The following is a 15,126-nucleotide window of genomic DNA, read 5'->3' as shown; positions in this document are numbered from 1 at the left end:
TATTTATTTGACAGAGAGACAGCCAGCGAGAGAGGGAACACAAGTAGGGGGAGCGGGAGAGGGAGAAGCAGGCTCCCAGCGGAGGAGCCTGATGTGGGACTCGATCCCGGAACCCTGGGATCACGCCCTGAGCCGAAGGCAGACGCTTAACAACTGCGCTACCCAGGCGCCCCTATAGCATGTAACCTTTTGACTGTTTTTTTTCACTCGGAATAATGCCTTTGGGAGCCCTCTCATCGCACATGCCAACAGCTCTGTCCCTTCTGTAGCTGAGTCGTGCCCCATCGTCCAGGGCACCGTGGTGTGTGCACCCATTCGTGTGTGGAAGGACATTGGGCTGTTTCCAGTGTTAAGCGATGAGGAATAGAATGCCGTAAACATTTGTGCACAGCCTCTTGCCGAAGCAAAAGCTCTTTTTGGAGGGCAGCGGGTCTCACCTGGAGGCAGTTTTGCCCCGGAGGGGACATCTGGCAATGTCTGGAGACATTTTTGATTGCCGTGCACTAGGCACCTAGGGGGTAGAGGTCAGGAACGCTACGAAACATCTTCCAGTGGCCAGGACGGCTTCATACTACAGAACGACCCGGCTCCAAACGTCACTAGCGCTGTGGCTGGCCCGACTGGCCCTGGGGTAAACGTGCAGAAATCGAGCTTGCTGGGTCACGGGGCATGTTCAAGTTTAACTTTGTAAGAAATTGCCGCACTGTTTTCCAGAGTGACTTTACCATTTCGCATTCCCACCAGCAACAGAGGAGAGTTCTCGGTGGGTCACATCTCTCTGCCAGGGCTTGATATCGTCAGTGTTTAAAATTTTAGCCGTTATGATAGATGTATGGAGGTATCTCATTATGCTTTATATTTGCGTTTGCCTGATGGCTGGTGATGTGGAACATCTTTGCACGTGCTTGTCCGCCTCTTTGGTGAAGTGTCCGTTCACGTCTTTTGTCCCCATAGAACTGGGGTGCACCATCCTCCCAGCACGCAGAGGCACTGGCCCTGAAGCTTGTCAAATCTTGCTGTTCTTTTATATAATTTAATCTCCAGCACTGCCCCCCATCGGTGCAGGGGGCTGAAAGCTCTTCCGTTCTAATGACTGGCTCTTCCTTATATCCAGCCCCATCCAGAGCCTATGTTGGGACCCCACACTAAGTCTCTTTAGCATAAACTCGGGTGTGATCCAATGGGCTTGTCCTGAATAACAAAAACTGGGCACCTGGGTGGTTCAGTAGGTGGGGTGTCTGCTTCGGCTCAAGTCATGATCCCAGAGTCCCAAGATCGAGCCCCAGAGCCGGCTCCTTGCTCAGCAGGGAGTCTGCTTCTCCCTCTGCCTCTCACCCCACTCATGCTCTCTTACTCTCTTGGTCTCTCTCTCTCAAATAAATAAGTAAAATCTTAAAAATAAATTAAATAAATAAATAAATAAACAAACAAACAAACAACAAAAGCCCCTCCTCTCACTTAGGAAAGGGCAAGGGCTTTTGGAGCTCTGTGCCTGGAACAGAGGATGAAGACCAAATACATTTCTTTTTTTCTTTTTTTAATATATACATATATATATACACACATATATATATATACACACACATATTTCTTAAAAGATTTTATTTATTTGAGAAACAGAGTGAGAGAGCGAGCACAAGCCAGCGGGGAAAGGCCGAGTGAGAGGGGGAAGCAGCCTCCCCACTGAGCAGGGAGCCCCAGGGAACCTGATGCGGAGCTGGGATCATGACCTGAGCCCAAGGCAGACACTTAACCGACTGAGCCAGCCAGGGGTGCCCCCAGATATATTCCCTATTACACCACAGGTATAGACTTATGACGATGCCCCAACTTTCTTTGTCCCAGCTAGGACTTTCACACCCAGACCAGACTTTATGTAGGTTCTAAGGGCGCGGAGAAGTGCTGGTTTTACAGAAAACTCAAAAACAGCCATTCTCTTGCTTCCTGGGAGAACAGATTGTATTTTGCCCGAGGAATATGACGAATGCAAATTTGCTTTCTTTTACTCACTATGGAGTTGGTAAGTGTTTATAAAAAGATTCACAGACAGATGAATGCTCTCCACTAACTCCCAAGACCAAGCTGTGTTTATTCCGACAGCAAAACGGTTGTAACACTTCTGACTTATCCTGCAAGATATTACTTATCCATGCGAAACATGTTTTTCATCAGGTCAAAAAACTTGCCAGAAAGCGCACACATAATTTTTTCTAAAGTGGAGTGGGAATTCATCTTGTTTTGTTCTGTGATTGTCGGGTCTGAATACACTCCTTGCAAATCTCTGGATTCTAGGACAGGCGAGGCCGTGCGTCTACACCAAAGCAAAGAGCAGAGTAGGTGAAAGTAGGTTTCCTGGTTGGACAGATCTGACCAGTGCCAGGAGCTGGGACACCCGCTCCCCACTGACCGTCTTCCTGGGACTGGAGACCTCACTGTCCTTCCCCCCTCCGCTCCCAGGGTCTCTAGCCTTGCTGTGGCCCCGTTTTGCTGCCTGTAAACTGACAACTCCGCTGTCTGACCTGCCCATCTCGTGGAATTGTTTCCAGACACAAATGATCAAGCACAGAAAATGTCTGGAAAGCTACTGCCCAAACTGGCTTCTCTAGAGAATGGAATGGGGTGAAGTGGGGGGGGGGGGTACATCAGGATGTCTTTCATGTTCAAACAACTCTGATCTTGTTTCACAATTTTTGAAAGTATGAATTCCTTTTGTGATTAAAAAAAAGTTTGTAAATGCTCACGGTGATTAAATATATTAACGTAATGATGTATTTTGTGGTCTTCCAGAATTTTCCAGCCCTGCCACGTGGCTGGCTAGCTACTCTTCTACACCTGTGTGTGGGTCACTCAGCCCAGCGTGGCCACTTTCCGTCTGAGGGTGTCACTGCGATCGGCCAGGATGGGGATCTGGGTTCCAGGACAGGTGGCTGAAAGAGAAGGCGTGGCTCCACGTTGGCTGTGAGTTGGCTCCTCCCTCCTTCCTCTGAACCCCAGGTATGGGACATATGTTCCTCCCTGGGTATCTGGCCAGACCAGCCTGCAGGCAGGAGCCGTGGTGCCGGAGGGAGGGATGCTGCAGGACAGAATGGAGTCAGCACAGAACACATTAAAAAAAATCAATCACTAGGGCAGCAGCCCACCAGGATGGAGGGGGGCTGGGGGCTGAGGCCATCCTCCCAAGGAGCCAGCTTGCAGCTGGGGTTCCGGGCATGCTGATGGCTCAGCAGGCGCTGAGGCCAGCCAGGGCCAACTGTGTCCAGTGGCCAAGGGCACCGCCAGGGGCTGGCACACCTCCGCCAGACAGCAAGGAGGAACGGGGCCGGGTGCGTTGGCACTTGCTTGTTTGTGCTTGAAGCTCCTCGCCCAGGGGTGTGGATGCCAACGTCCCCTGGTGCCTAGAACCCACCTAGGATAAGCCCTCCCTTGCTCACAGCTCCTCCCAGGTCTGGGAAAGTGGCTGGGGGCGCAATCCTTGGGCAAAAAAGGGACCACATAAAGAGACCACCATTATTTCTAATAGGAGCACTGTCTGCCGACTGTCACTCAGCCCATAACAGGAGGACAGGTCCCCAGGATGTCTCCCTGGAAGGGAGAGAGAGGGAGAGGAAGGAAGGGCGGGGAGCCCAGGTCCTTCCAGCGAGCTGCATAAACCAGGTCGCTTTAACAGCTAAGCTCCAGTTACAGAGGCTCTTGGCCCCTCCGCCTGGGACATGGGTGCCTGAGGGGACAGAAGCAAGCAGTGGTTCCCTCTTTGAGGCTGCGGCTGTTCAGTGGCCAATGGTATGACTCAGGGTTGGGCTGAAGAATAACCTGGGTCCTGAGTCAGCACTACGTCAGACCCCGACCGGATCTTGTCCCGGACAAGCACACCTGCGAAGCTGGGAAACTCACCAACACATCCCCTCCGACAGAACCGAACTGTCACTCAGACCAGAAAAAGCTCTTCCCTCCTCTGTCAACCCAAACAGAAGCCCATACAGAAATCATCCTATGGAGAGAGCAGCCTGAGGACTTCCCTAATTCGGGGGTCAGCAGGTTTCTGTAAAAGGCCAGATGGCAAAGATGTTCCACTTCGGGGGCCAGGGTCTCCATCAAAACTACTCAGCTCTGTCCTCGTAGCGCGAAAGACAACAGATTTGTCAACAAACGGGTGTGGCTGTGCTCCAATAAAACTTTATTTATAAAAACAGGCAGGGGGCCAGATTTGGCCCGTGGACTGTCCCTTGCCCTTAGCCGACCCCTGCTGTAATTCACCAGACCCCTGCTAGGGCAGCTCTGAGCAGCCTTTAGGATCAGCCGTCTTTCTAAACTCTGGGCCTGCAGTGGGTGTCCCGGGTTCCCCCAGAGCCTGGCTGTCCATCACTGCAAAGGGAATGAGAGTTTGTGTGGAGGGAGGGGAAGCAGATGTGGGCTGAGCTGACCCCCATCCCCAGCCCCATAAATCACTTCACCTTTGCCCAATTTTTAAATTAAACCGGAACAGAGATCTCCCAAGTGCGCGTAGCTGTGGCTTCATAAATCACCAAGGTAGGCCGCTTAGGGGGATAACAGGGAATGATCCTTCTCCGGGGGTACGTGAGTCTAGGGAACATGCTGGAAGCCGAGGGAGGGGCCACAGGGGGCCCCTGTGGGGGCTCAGGAGCGGAGGGGATGTGTTGATTCTGCACAGTGCCTCAGGGCTCAGGGTCAGGCGACAGTGGGAAAAACAGGGTTTCAGCTCCGAGCTGCTGCCACTTACTCACCGAATGACCTTGGGCAAGTTATTTAATCTCTCTAAACTTTAGTTTCCTTGTTTTATAAAATGGAGATAAAAATAGTACCTGGTTCCTGGAGCCCTGAGGTTTAGCTCAGATAACACACAGAAAGCCCTGAACACAACACTTAACGTGTTAGGGCAGGGCCAGGCCCGTGGCTGTGACTGCCGGCTGACTCACTCACACCTTCCAGGGCCCGGGCCTGTGCCTGGAATCGCTAAGTTCAACCTGATTCCTACCCAGTACAACCCTAGGAGGTGGCTCTTACTAACCCCGTGTTGCAGGTAAGGAAACTGAGGCTCCGAGGAGCAAGCCCTTGCCGCAGGGCACACAGATGTAGCCATGGTCACGAGGGAGACGGTGAAAGCACAGATCCAAGGAGAGAAGGGTGGGAGTGGGCCAGGAAGCCTGGCGACCCCCTCATGTGTGTTGGAATCTCTGGGTGTCCACTTTCTAGAGGAAGGGGGCAGTGGCGCTGAGACACGATCTCCGTGGAAGGCCTGTTTCTCGTGCACCTGCCTGCCTCGCCGAGCGTCCTGGTTTCAAGATTCTTTGGGGGTGTTGGGTGGACATCCCATGCCTCCGTGTCCTGGCTTGAGTGGTGTCTCTCAAAAATTCATTGTCACCTAGAGCCTCAGAACGTGATCTTATTTGGAAAGAGAGTCTTGACAGGTATAATGAAGGTCAGAGATGAGACCATGCTGCATCGAATGGAATGGGAGTGCCCCTGTAAGGCCCAGAAAGGGAGACTCAGGGGCATAGCGAGGAGGCCACATGAGATGGAGGCAGAGACCGGAGTGATGTGTCTGGAAGCCAAGGGGTGCCGGCAGCCACCAGGAGCGGGGACAGGGGCATGGAAGAGGTTATCCCTCAGAAGGGTCCGACCCTGCCCACACCTGGATCTCGGGCTTCAGGCCTCCTGACCTGGGAGAGAATCCAGTTCTGTTCTTTGAAACCCCCGGTGTGTGGTGGTTGGTTATGGCAGCCTCGGGAAAGCAACACACCCCGGGCGAGCATTTGCAGGTGGTTCCCCGTGACCCTGGTGCCCGGCACCCCTGAGGTCCCCGAGGACCCTAGTAGGATGGGACAAGGGGCAGGGAAAGGACGCAGGAAGGGAGAAGTCAGCTGGTGGCCCGCTCTTGGTTTGGAAGGCCAGGGAATGTGCTCTAAGTTTCAGGGGAGCGGCTGCCCCGAGCCAGGGAGAGGGGCCAGGTCCGAAAATAAGCAGGAGGGACAAGGCTGGCAGAACAAGGCTCCATCTCCTCCGCGATCAAGAACTGCAGACAGACAGCGCTGGTGACAAGGTCTCCATTAATGAGATAACAGCCACACAGCGGAGGCAACGAGATGACTGTTTGGTCTGCTCCCTCTGCCACTTCAAACTGCCCTTCCGCCCCCACATCGGGGCCCGCACAGCGTCCAGCAGACGATCCGAAACCGCCCTACGAAGCCATCCAACTGCTTGGTCAGAGCTGTGTCAGGATGTGGGAGGGAGGCCAGGCTGGATGCCGGCCACGTCTAAGGCCTCTATATCACAGCCCTGACGTTGGTGCCCAGGGCCTGTGCTGGCCCACATTCCCGTGGCCCAGGGCAAGCCAGCAGCACCCAGTGGCTTTTCAGCTGAAGGGCTTTCTGTGTCCCCACGCTCCAGCCAAAACCAGGCCCTCTGTGTTGTCACAGCAACAGCCCATCTAAGCTGGGCAGCTCAGCATTCTGAGAAATGGGGACTGTCCATGGTTCTGGGGAGCTTGCCTCTACGGGTAGCAGGTGTCCGTTCCTGCCCTCCTTGGACGACCACCCCATCGAGAGGGAGGGTCCGCGCCTCCCCACCTTGCATCCGGGCTGCCTCGCACCTGCTCTGACCAGCGGAACGTGGCGGAAGAGATGCTGAGGCAGATCTGCACTCAGCTCTTGAGAGGCCTGGCATTCCTACCCGCCCTTGAAATCACGAGTCGCCCCTCGAGAGGCGCGGGCCACTGCCAGAGAGAGAGGCCGCGTGGAGGAGCCCCGCGCTGCCATCTGGGACTCCCGCCCCGTCGGGCCCCAGCCGCGGTCTGAGAGAAGACCACCTCCACCACCGGGGGACAACTAACCGGTTGAGCCCTGTGGACCCACAAAACCATGAGAGATAAAAATAAATTGTTAGAAGCCACTAAATTTAGGGATGGCTTGCTGACACAGCCCGTAATGATAGGAACACTCTGAAAGATTCATCCCTTCACCCCCGTCCCCAGGCTTATTCACGGGTTACTTTGGGGCAACAAGAACCCTCAAGCTCCAGAGTCCACAGTCCCTCATCGACGAGCTGACCCCATGGTCTCCCCGGTCATCAGCCCTGGTCATGGGGCCGACTTGCCAGGCGGGCGCCACTCTTTCAGGGGTTGGTGGGAAACCTTCACATGAACGTCAATGGGTATCTGTAAAGCCTCTAGGATGTTTGTGGCACTCTGGGGAACTCAAAGAGACCCCCGATGCCTTTTATGTGAAGAGTATTACACTGCCTAGCCAGCACTCCCACCTCCTGAAGCTCATCTCACCCATGAAAACCGGGAAAGTAGCAGGCAGGCATTATTCCTTTTGCTCTAGAATAGGAAACTATCCTACGCGCACAGGACTGGCAGAGCCGGGGCTGCAAGCCACGTCCCCTGGCCGCCCATTCACAGGCTCGCTTTGCGCGGCATCCCCGTCATGCCCAAACCATCCCAGAGAGCAGCCGTGGCCTCCATCAGGCCCATTTTCCAGGCTCAAGGAACAGGGACTTGGGGCACAGAAACTGGCTGCGGACAGTAAGCGCGGGTTGTGGTTATGGCCCCACAGCCACCTTCCTGGGGGCAGGCGTGGCTCTCAGCTGTAATAACTCGACAGTGACTCACCCGGCCACACCTTAGCGTCTGCCTCTGGAAAGGGAGATGTGCTCCCGCAGAGAGCTGGTGGGAGCCTAGGTGGACTTCTGGGACCGCCTCCACTGACGGAGACCCGCGGAGGTGACCCTCAGTGATGCTGGAAGCTGGATCACAAAATGCAAGCTCCCCACCTTGCTCTCCACGAAGCCCCAGCCCTCCCGAGGTGGCCGGGAGGGGAGGAAGCCCAGACCAGCCCACCTAAGGAGGCCACATGGAGTGGCCTTGAGGCTACCGGAAGGAAGATGCCTGTCGAGGCCCCGGCTGCCTCAGCTCCACGCTGTTCCAGCTCCATCCACTGTCCAAGCCAAGAAGTGCCCAGCCAAGCCCTTCCTGAATTCCTAACCCAAAGAAACCATGGCAGATAAGAAAATGGTGCTTGCTGTTTGAAAATGGGATGGTTTGTCACCCGGCAACAGAGAACTAGAACAGAGTTGGTTGGGGGCCGGCGGGTTGAATGGTGTCTCCCCCTTTCCCCTAAGAAAACCCCTCAGTACGACCCTCTTTGGAATAAGGGCTTGCAGGTGTCATTCAGAGAAGGGTCCTGAGATGAGATGATCTTGGATTACGGGGAGCCCTACACCCCCAGGATGAGTGTTCTTATAAGAGATGGGAAAGAAGACACAGAGATACAGAGGAAAAGGCCACGTGATGTCAGAGGCAGAGATGGGAGGGACGTGGCCACAAGCCACGGGACGCTGGAGCCACCCAAGGCAAGGAAGGGTTGTCCCCCCTCCAGCCTTCAGAGGGAGCGCGACGCCGCTGACACCTTGATTTTGAACTTCTAGCCTCCTGAACTGTGAGAAAGTGCATGCCGGTCATCTGTAGCCACGAGTCTGTGGTGGTTGCTAGGGCAGCCCCAGGAGACTGACACAGGGGCTAGAGAGGCAGTCAAGACGTGCTGAGCTTCATGGCTGTATTTTATGACTCCTAAATCAGATGCAGAACTGACATGACAAACAGAAGTGCTCGGGGCCGGGGGAGGGGGGTGGAGAACAGGTGTTTTCTGATGAGGACTCCCGGATGACGCACAGCGCCCGGGGGCCACTGCTCGAGTGAGGCCAGAGCAGACAACAAGATGGAGGCCGGGAGCCGAGGAGCAGCTTGCTAAGGGGGGGGCTGCCCACCCACCCCAGGTCCTCACACAAAGCTTCACATGAAACAAACATAAACCAAAGTTAGTAATGACTTGTCGGGTCTCCAGTTTTTGGTCCGAGTTCAGGTTACCTCCCTGCCATCCTCAGAATTCCACTTTTTGGCTGGGTGTGCCCCCACATCTTCCCCCCAAAATCTTGTGTGGATCTGGGACTACATAGTCAGCCAGCTGAAGTTGGCATAAGATGCCCCAGAAAAGCACGGACACGGCAGGGGCAGCGGGTCTTGAAAAGTTCATGTTCACAAACGTCAGTGCTGACAAGGGTCAGGCAGGCAGCATCTGTGACAGAAGGCGAGTGGGAGAGGCAAGAGGGAATGGTGGGGAGTGGGGCAAACCGAGCGCTCCAGCTGTTGGTCGTTGTGTAGGAGTGTGGGCCCAGAGCTGCCACGTCTTCCAGGTTTCTAGAAGAACCTGGAAATCCAGATTTTCATGTAAACTCTGATTTTTAAATTGTAGCAATCAATTCCAATTTTAAAACATGGGGTGAATGAAACAGAACATTCGTGTAGGCCGAATCAGAGCCGAGAGCTGCTGGTTGTGACATCTGCATTCGTGACCGTCCAAGTCAGCCTGGCACTGAGCTGAAATCCCACCTTTGCTCCTTCTCTCCTGGATGCTCTTCCACCCCGATTCCCAGCTAGCGTGGAGTCCCTCCGCCCTTGTCCTTGTTTCCATGACACCTCGGGTACTTCCGTACCTGCTATCACCCTGCATCTCAGTGACTGGTTGACATTACTCCTGCTGATTAGATCAGAACTGCTTGGGGGCAGGGACTGTGATTCAGCCGCCTTTGCGCCCCGGGCCTCCTACATTGGGAGCATTCAATAAGTAGTTATTGGAATGCACCTGACAAATTCAGATGCTCTGGTAGGAAGAGGTGAAGAAACTTGCTGGAGGTCACCCAGCTCACTGAAGGCAGAGCTGGAACTGGAAACCACGGCCCAGCTGCCAGTTTTCTGACACACATCGCTGGGTGCCTGGCCGGGCTGAGGAGCCAGCGAGTGCCAGGAACAAGGGGCTGAGTTGGTGTTTCTTGGGAGGGCGCCAGGACTCTACCAAGAAACAACTTTTAGAGAAACGGTGGCTTCAGAAACAGGGAGGGAGACAGGGGCCGCGCAGATGCTTGGGGCAGTCAGGTGAGAAAGTCATGGAGCAGAATCAGCCTCAGGGGAATGGAGGGTCCAAGCAAGAATCTGATAGAGACAAATTCTGTGGCTAGAATCCAGAATCCACTGGCAAGTATGAGGAAGTTCCCGTGAGAGACAGCAGCCTGGGCTTGGGGAAAATGGCCAAGATGTCAGGACTTTCAAAGTGACCTGAAGAATGCCATCACAATGGCAATGGCCTCCAGCAGGCCGGCCAATCCAACCATCAGCTCCCATCAGCACAGCTTCTACCTGCTGCGCTGCAATTCAAGACAACACACGGGACACCTGGGGGTCTCAGTTGGTGGAGTGTCTGACTCTTGATTTCAGCTTAGGCCATGATCTCAGGGTCATGAGATCAAGCCCCACATGGGGCTCCCTGGTCAGCGGGGCGTCTGCTTAGGATTCTCTCTCCCCCTCTGCCTCTGCCCCTCCCCCTGCTTGCACTCTCTCAATAAATAAATAAAATCTTAAAAAAAAATTAAAGACAATATGGACTCACAGGTGTATGGGGTTTTACACACCACACGGTGTGTGTTGTGGGATGAGTCGTGTCCTCTTAAGCCGCTTGAAGAGATATGTCGAAGTTCCAATTCCCCTACGTGTGAAGGTGACCTTCTTGGGAAGTCAGGCCTTTGTAGACGTAATCAAGTTAAGATAAGGTCATATCGGAGTAGGGTGGACCCTAAATCCAGTATGACTACTGTCCTTATAAGGAGGCCACGTAAAGACCCACACTGGCAGAGGCCATGTGACAACAAAGCAGAGATCGGAGTGAAGACGCTGTGAGCCTGAAATGCCAAGCAACCGCCGGAGCTGGAGGAGACAAAGAAAGATGCTTCCTGCAGCCTTCAGAGGGGACACGGGCCTGCAGACGCCTTGACTTGGGGCCGCTAGCCTCCAGACCAGTGAGAGGATGTATTTCTCCTGTTGAAATCTACCCCGTCTGTGGTACAACAGCCTAGCAAACTTCTACAGCCTGTTCACATCTGTTCTCCTGTTAGCTGCTCTCTGTTACTATCTGTGACAGCCAGCCTGCAAGATGGCCCCACTGGCCCCACCTCCTGATATTTTCTCCTCTGTGTAGTTCCCTTCCACACTGAAGAGGGCAGACCTGGTAACCAAATGGATATTGTAGAAAAGACGGTGTGCCTTCCGTGGCTAAATTTCAGTTTCTGCTTTGCCTTCTCTTAGACTAATTGCACTGGGCAAAGCCTACAACCATGTCCTGAGCCTCCTCAAACAGACCGTGGAGAGAGATCTACGTGGAGAGGAACTGAGGCGTCCAGCCAACAACCAGCTCCGTGTGAGGGTGCCATCTTGGAAATGGGCCCTCCAGCCCAGTCCACCCTCCTGATGAATGAAGTCCTGGCCAACACCTTGGGGGCAGCCTTATGAGAGACTCTGAGCCAGACACTCCCAGTGAATCCCCTCCTTGATTCCCGACCCACAGAAACTGTGTATCATGATAGGCATTTGTTGCTCTATGCCATTACATTTCACGGTAATTCGATATACAGCACTAGATCGCCAATACATCTTTTCCTATCCCAACAGAGGCAGTGTGCATAGGAGTTAAGAGGCCAAGGCCTGGAGTCAACTATCTTTGACTAGCTCTTGGCATTAAACAGATTACTTCAGCCCCTCTGAGCTTCCTCATTTATAAGCAGGTAGAGTCCTTATAATTCAGATTATAGAATGTTGGAGGATCAAAGGAGTTAATACATAACTGATAACAGTCCCTGGCACGTAGTAAATGCTATTGTTACTATATGGGTGAGAAAGAGCCCAAGAGAAGTGAACAGATGTCTCCAAGGCTACACAGCCAGATACTCAGAAGTTAGGCTGAGTCCTAAACCCCGTCTCTTGACTCCTTGTGCAGTGCTCATGCTTTCACTGAGTGACTGAATGTGCACCCTGGGTGAGTCTATAACTTCTCCCATTTCCTCCCCTGCAACAGGCCGTTTCATCCATGAAGCACTGTCCACAGCTGGCCACTGTCCACAGCTGGCCACGCACGTTGTGCTGGGGGTGGAGGGGGGCAGCCAGTCAGGTCAGACTGTGGCTCTGGCCCTGGCCCTGGGAGAACCCCGGAGTCCCTGCGGCAGGGATGCTGGAAAGGCATGCGAGACCAGGCAGAAGCGGGCAGGCACCCTCTGAGGGGGCTTTTCTGGGCCACGCTTCATCAACAGAGCAGGTCCTAGGACAGTGAACGAACCACTGTTTTCAGCCAGGGTTAGGAAATGGCCCAGAGAACAGGGCAACTGTTTTGAAATGCAATGAGGTATTAGAGCAAAAGGGTTGTCCGGGAATCAATCTCTAGGGCTCAGGCTGCTTTCACTGGAACGGATCAAAGTGACCTTGGACAAGCGAAGGCCCGGGAGCCACCAGCTCCCATAGGACAAGGACCCACTCCTCTTTCTCTTCTAAGTCTGTGACTCCCGTCCCACGTGTGAGAGCAGGAAACAGTCACAGTGACTAAGGCAATGGGGAAAAGGGGCAGAAATAAAAAAAGCCAGCGGCATTTGAAATGTATCTTTGAATGAGCAAGATCACCTATGGAAATTGGATGCAAAGAACCTCCAGGTGTGCATGTAGCTAACGACCAGGTGTGTAGCTCTTTGGAAAACATCAAAGAAGCTTACCGGGTGTGGTTTTTCCTAAATTGTCACCGAAGAGTGGCAGAGTATGCCTCCTCGAAATATGCCTCTTTGCCATAAAGATTATTTTGAGCCGATTATTTTGAGAAACAGCAGACACCCAGAGAAGCTCTGGAAACTGTCAGTTACCCTTTTTAAGGGAAAATTTACATTTATAAAGGAAATCTCGAGTTTGTAAGGGTGTCTCCCTCTCTGTACCAGGAAGAGCACAAGGCTCTAAATCAGGAGAATCTTATCAACCCAGAGGTACCCACGTCAATCTGCATAACAAACCTTACTCTTGTTTACCTTACTGTTCCTGGTCACCTCCCCATTACTGGCCTTCCCCCACACCTTTCTTTCTTTTGTCTTAGCTGAAGATAGTATTTAGGCCTGAATTCTAAGGCACCTCTTGGAGCTACTCATTTCCCCTGTATACACATTCTCTCTTGTAAACTTGTTTGTTTTCCTCTTGTTAATGGGTCTTTTGTTACAGAGTTCCTGGCAGAGAACCTAGAAGGGTAGGGGAAAAAATCATCTTCCCTGTCCTACTTCACCATGACCCCAAATCCCCCATACCAGAAGCCAAGACTCCCACATCACTTCAGCTGATTTGCTTTTTCTCTGGAGCCTTACCATTTCTAGAAAGAGGAGGTTGGATGTGAAGAGGGAAGACCAGACACCAGCAGAAAATAATTCAATGATGGCGGCCTCTGACCTCCAAGAGGAAACCCACGAGGGGTCAGGTCCAGAAAAGTGTGTATGAGGGCTTGTCATTGGGACTGGCTCACATTTTTTTCTAGAGCTCTGCCCCCTTCCCGCCTCCAGGATCCTCACCTTCCAACAGACCGGCCAATGCTTCTCACTGCAGTGCTGCCCCCACTGGGGACACCACAGCCTGCACTCTCGCTGCTTGTCTCCCCAGCAAGACCCCATTCCCAGGAGCGTGTCCATCTAACCAGACTGCTCTGTGATCACACGCCCTCATCAGCAGCAGCCCCTCAGCCCCCAGCCCTGCCCATCATTTTACTCTCCAGTGACATATTCAAGGTAGAATTGTATTTCGGTGACTCTTACACTTTACCAGCACCACCATCATCTGGAGTGCTTGTTAGAAGAGAGTCTGAGTGAGCCTTGACCTCTGAGGAAACGTGCCCTCATTAGGATGACTTTAAACAGGGCTGGAAAATATTAGGGGAAGGGGCAGGAGGGCAAGACAAAGGAGGAAAAGCCTCAAAGCAACTTCCTGACCCTTCATCATGCCTTTAACACAGGAGGGGCTGAGGGTGGGTGTGGGGAGGAATAGAGAAACCTGCAAGGCTCTCGTTTCCTGGAACACTTCCGCTGGGACTGGCTCTGTGCTTCCCTAACCCTGGCGCCACCCTTGTGCTCACACTCCCAAGTCCCTCATTCCAGAGAAGCAGGGAACCTGATCCTTCACGGAGTCTGCATGCCTTCTCTATTTTGCCTGCATTTCCCCCTCCTTTCCTCATAGCTGACTTAAACAATTCTTGGTTTAACCTTGCCTCCCTGGTTCTTAGGGTCTGTGTGCATCACTGATCGCACCTGGGGGACATGCACCTGGTAGAACAGGCTCTCGGGCTTCTTGGCTAGAGACTTGGGTTCCATATCTAGAATGGAACCCAGAAATCTTTTATTTTTTAAAGATTTTATTTATTTATTTATTTATTTATTTATTTATTTATTTATTTATTGAGAGAGAGAGAGGGAGAGTGTGCATGCGAGGGAAGGGCAGAGGGAGAGGGAGAGAGAGCATCCCATGCAGACTCACCCCTAGCAGGGAGCCCCCGATCTCATGACCATGAGATCATGACCTGGGCTGACATCCAGAGTCGGTGGCCTCACCCACTGAGCCACCCAGGCGTCCCGAAATCTGCTCTTGGAATGAACTGGTTCTGAAGCCAGACGCTGAGGTTGGAGAAAGATTAAGAATGAGCCTCACCAGTGTGTCTGTGAGATGCTCTCTCCCTACACAGACCGGGCAGTGGAGAGAGATGAGCCTGGGGACAGAAAGTCCCAAATCCTGGGCATTCTGGCCAAGGGTTCTAGGATCTGTGGTTTAGCATAATCTTCACAGCAATCACAAGGGCCATGGATTATTACCCAATTTCACAGATGGGCAAGTCCTGTGCTCTCTGGACAACTCTGCTGCTCCTTCTCATTCTAAAAGTAGTTTCATGACAGGAGGTCAAATGCCACACCTGAGCCTTATGTCCATCACCATGTGACCTTGGGTCGGCTCTCTTCCCATCCGGGCCTCCAGTTCCCATATGAGGAGAATAAAGCCGTCCGCATCATCTCCAGGGCCTTCTATACAGGTTGTCTAGAAACAGGGTAATCACAGGGGCTTAACTTTGTTGTCACTGGGCTTGATTATGACTCTAATCTTCTGTCACCCAAACTCAGTCTTCATACTTTATTGCTTACATTGCAAAATCAAGTCATGCAGTCTCAATGAAGAAGAAGAGGAAGAAGAAGAAGGAGGAGGAGGAGGAGGAGGAGGAGGAGGAG

Source organism: Ursus americanus, chromosome 23 (assembly GCF_024610735.1).
Source record: "Ursus americanus isolate L20-20 chromosome 23, mUrsAme1.1.p, whole genome shotgun sequence".
Lineage (NCBI taxonomy): Eukaryota > Metazoa > Chordata > Mammalia > Carnivora > Ursidae > Ursus > Ursus americanus.
The sequence above is the reverse complement of the archived record's forward strand: the minus strand, read 5'-3'. Positions refer to the sequence as shown.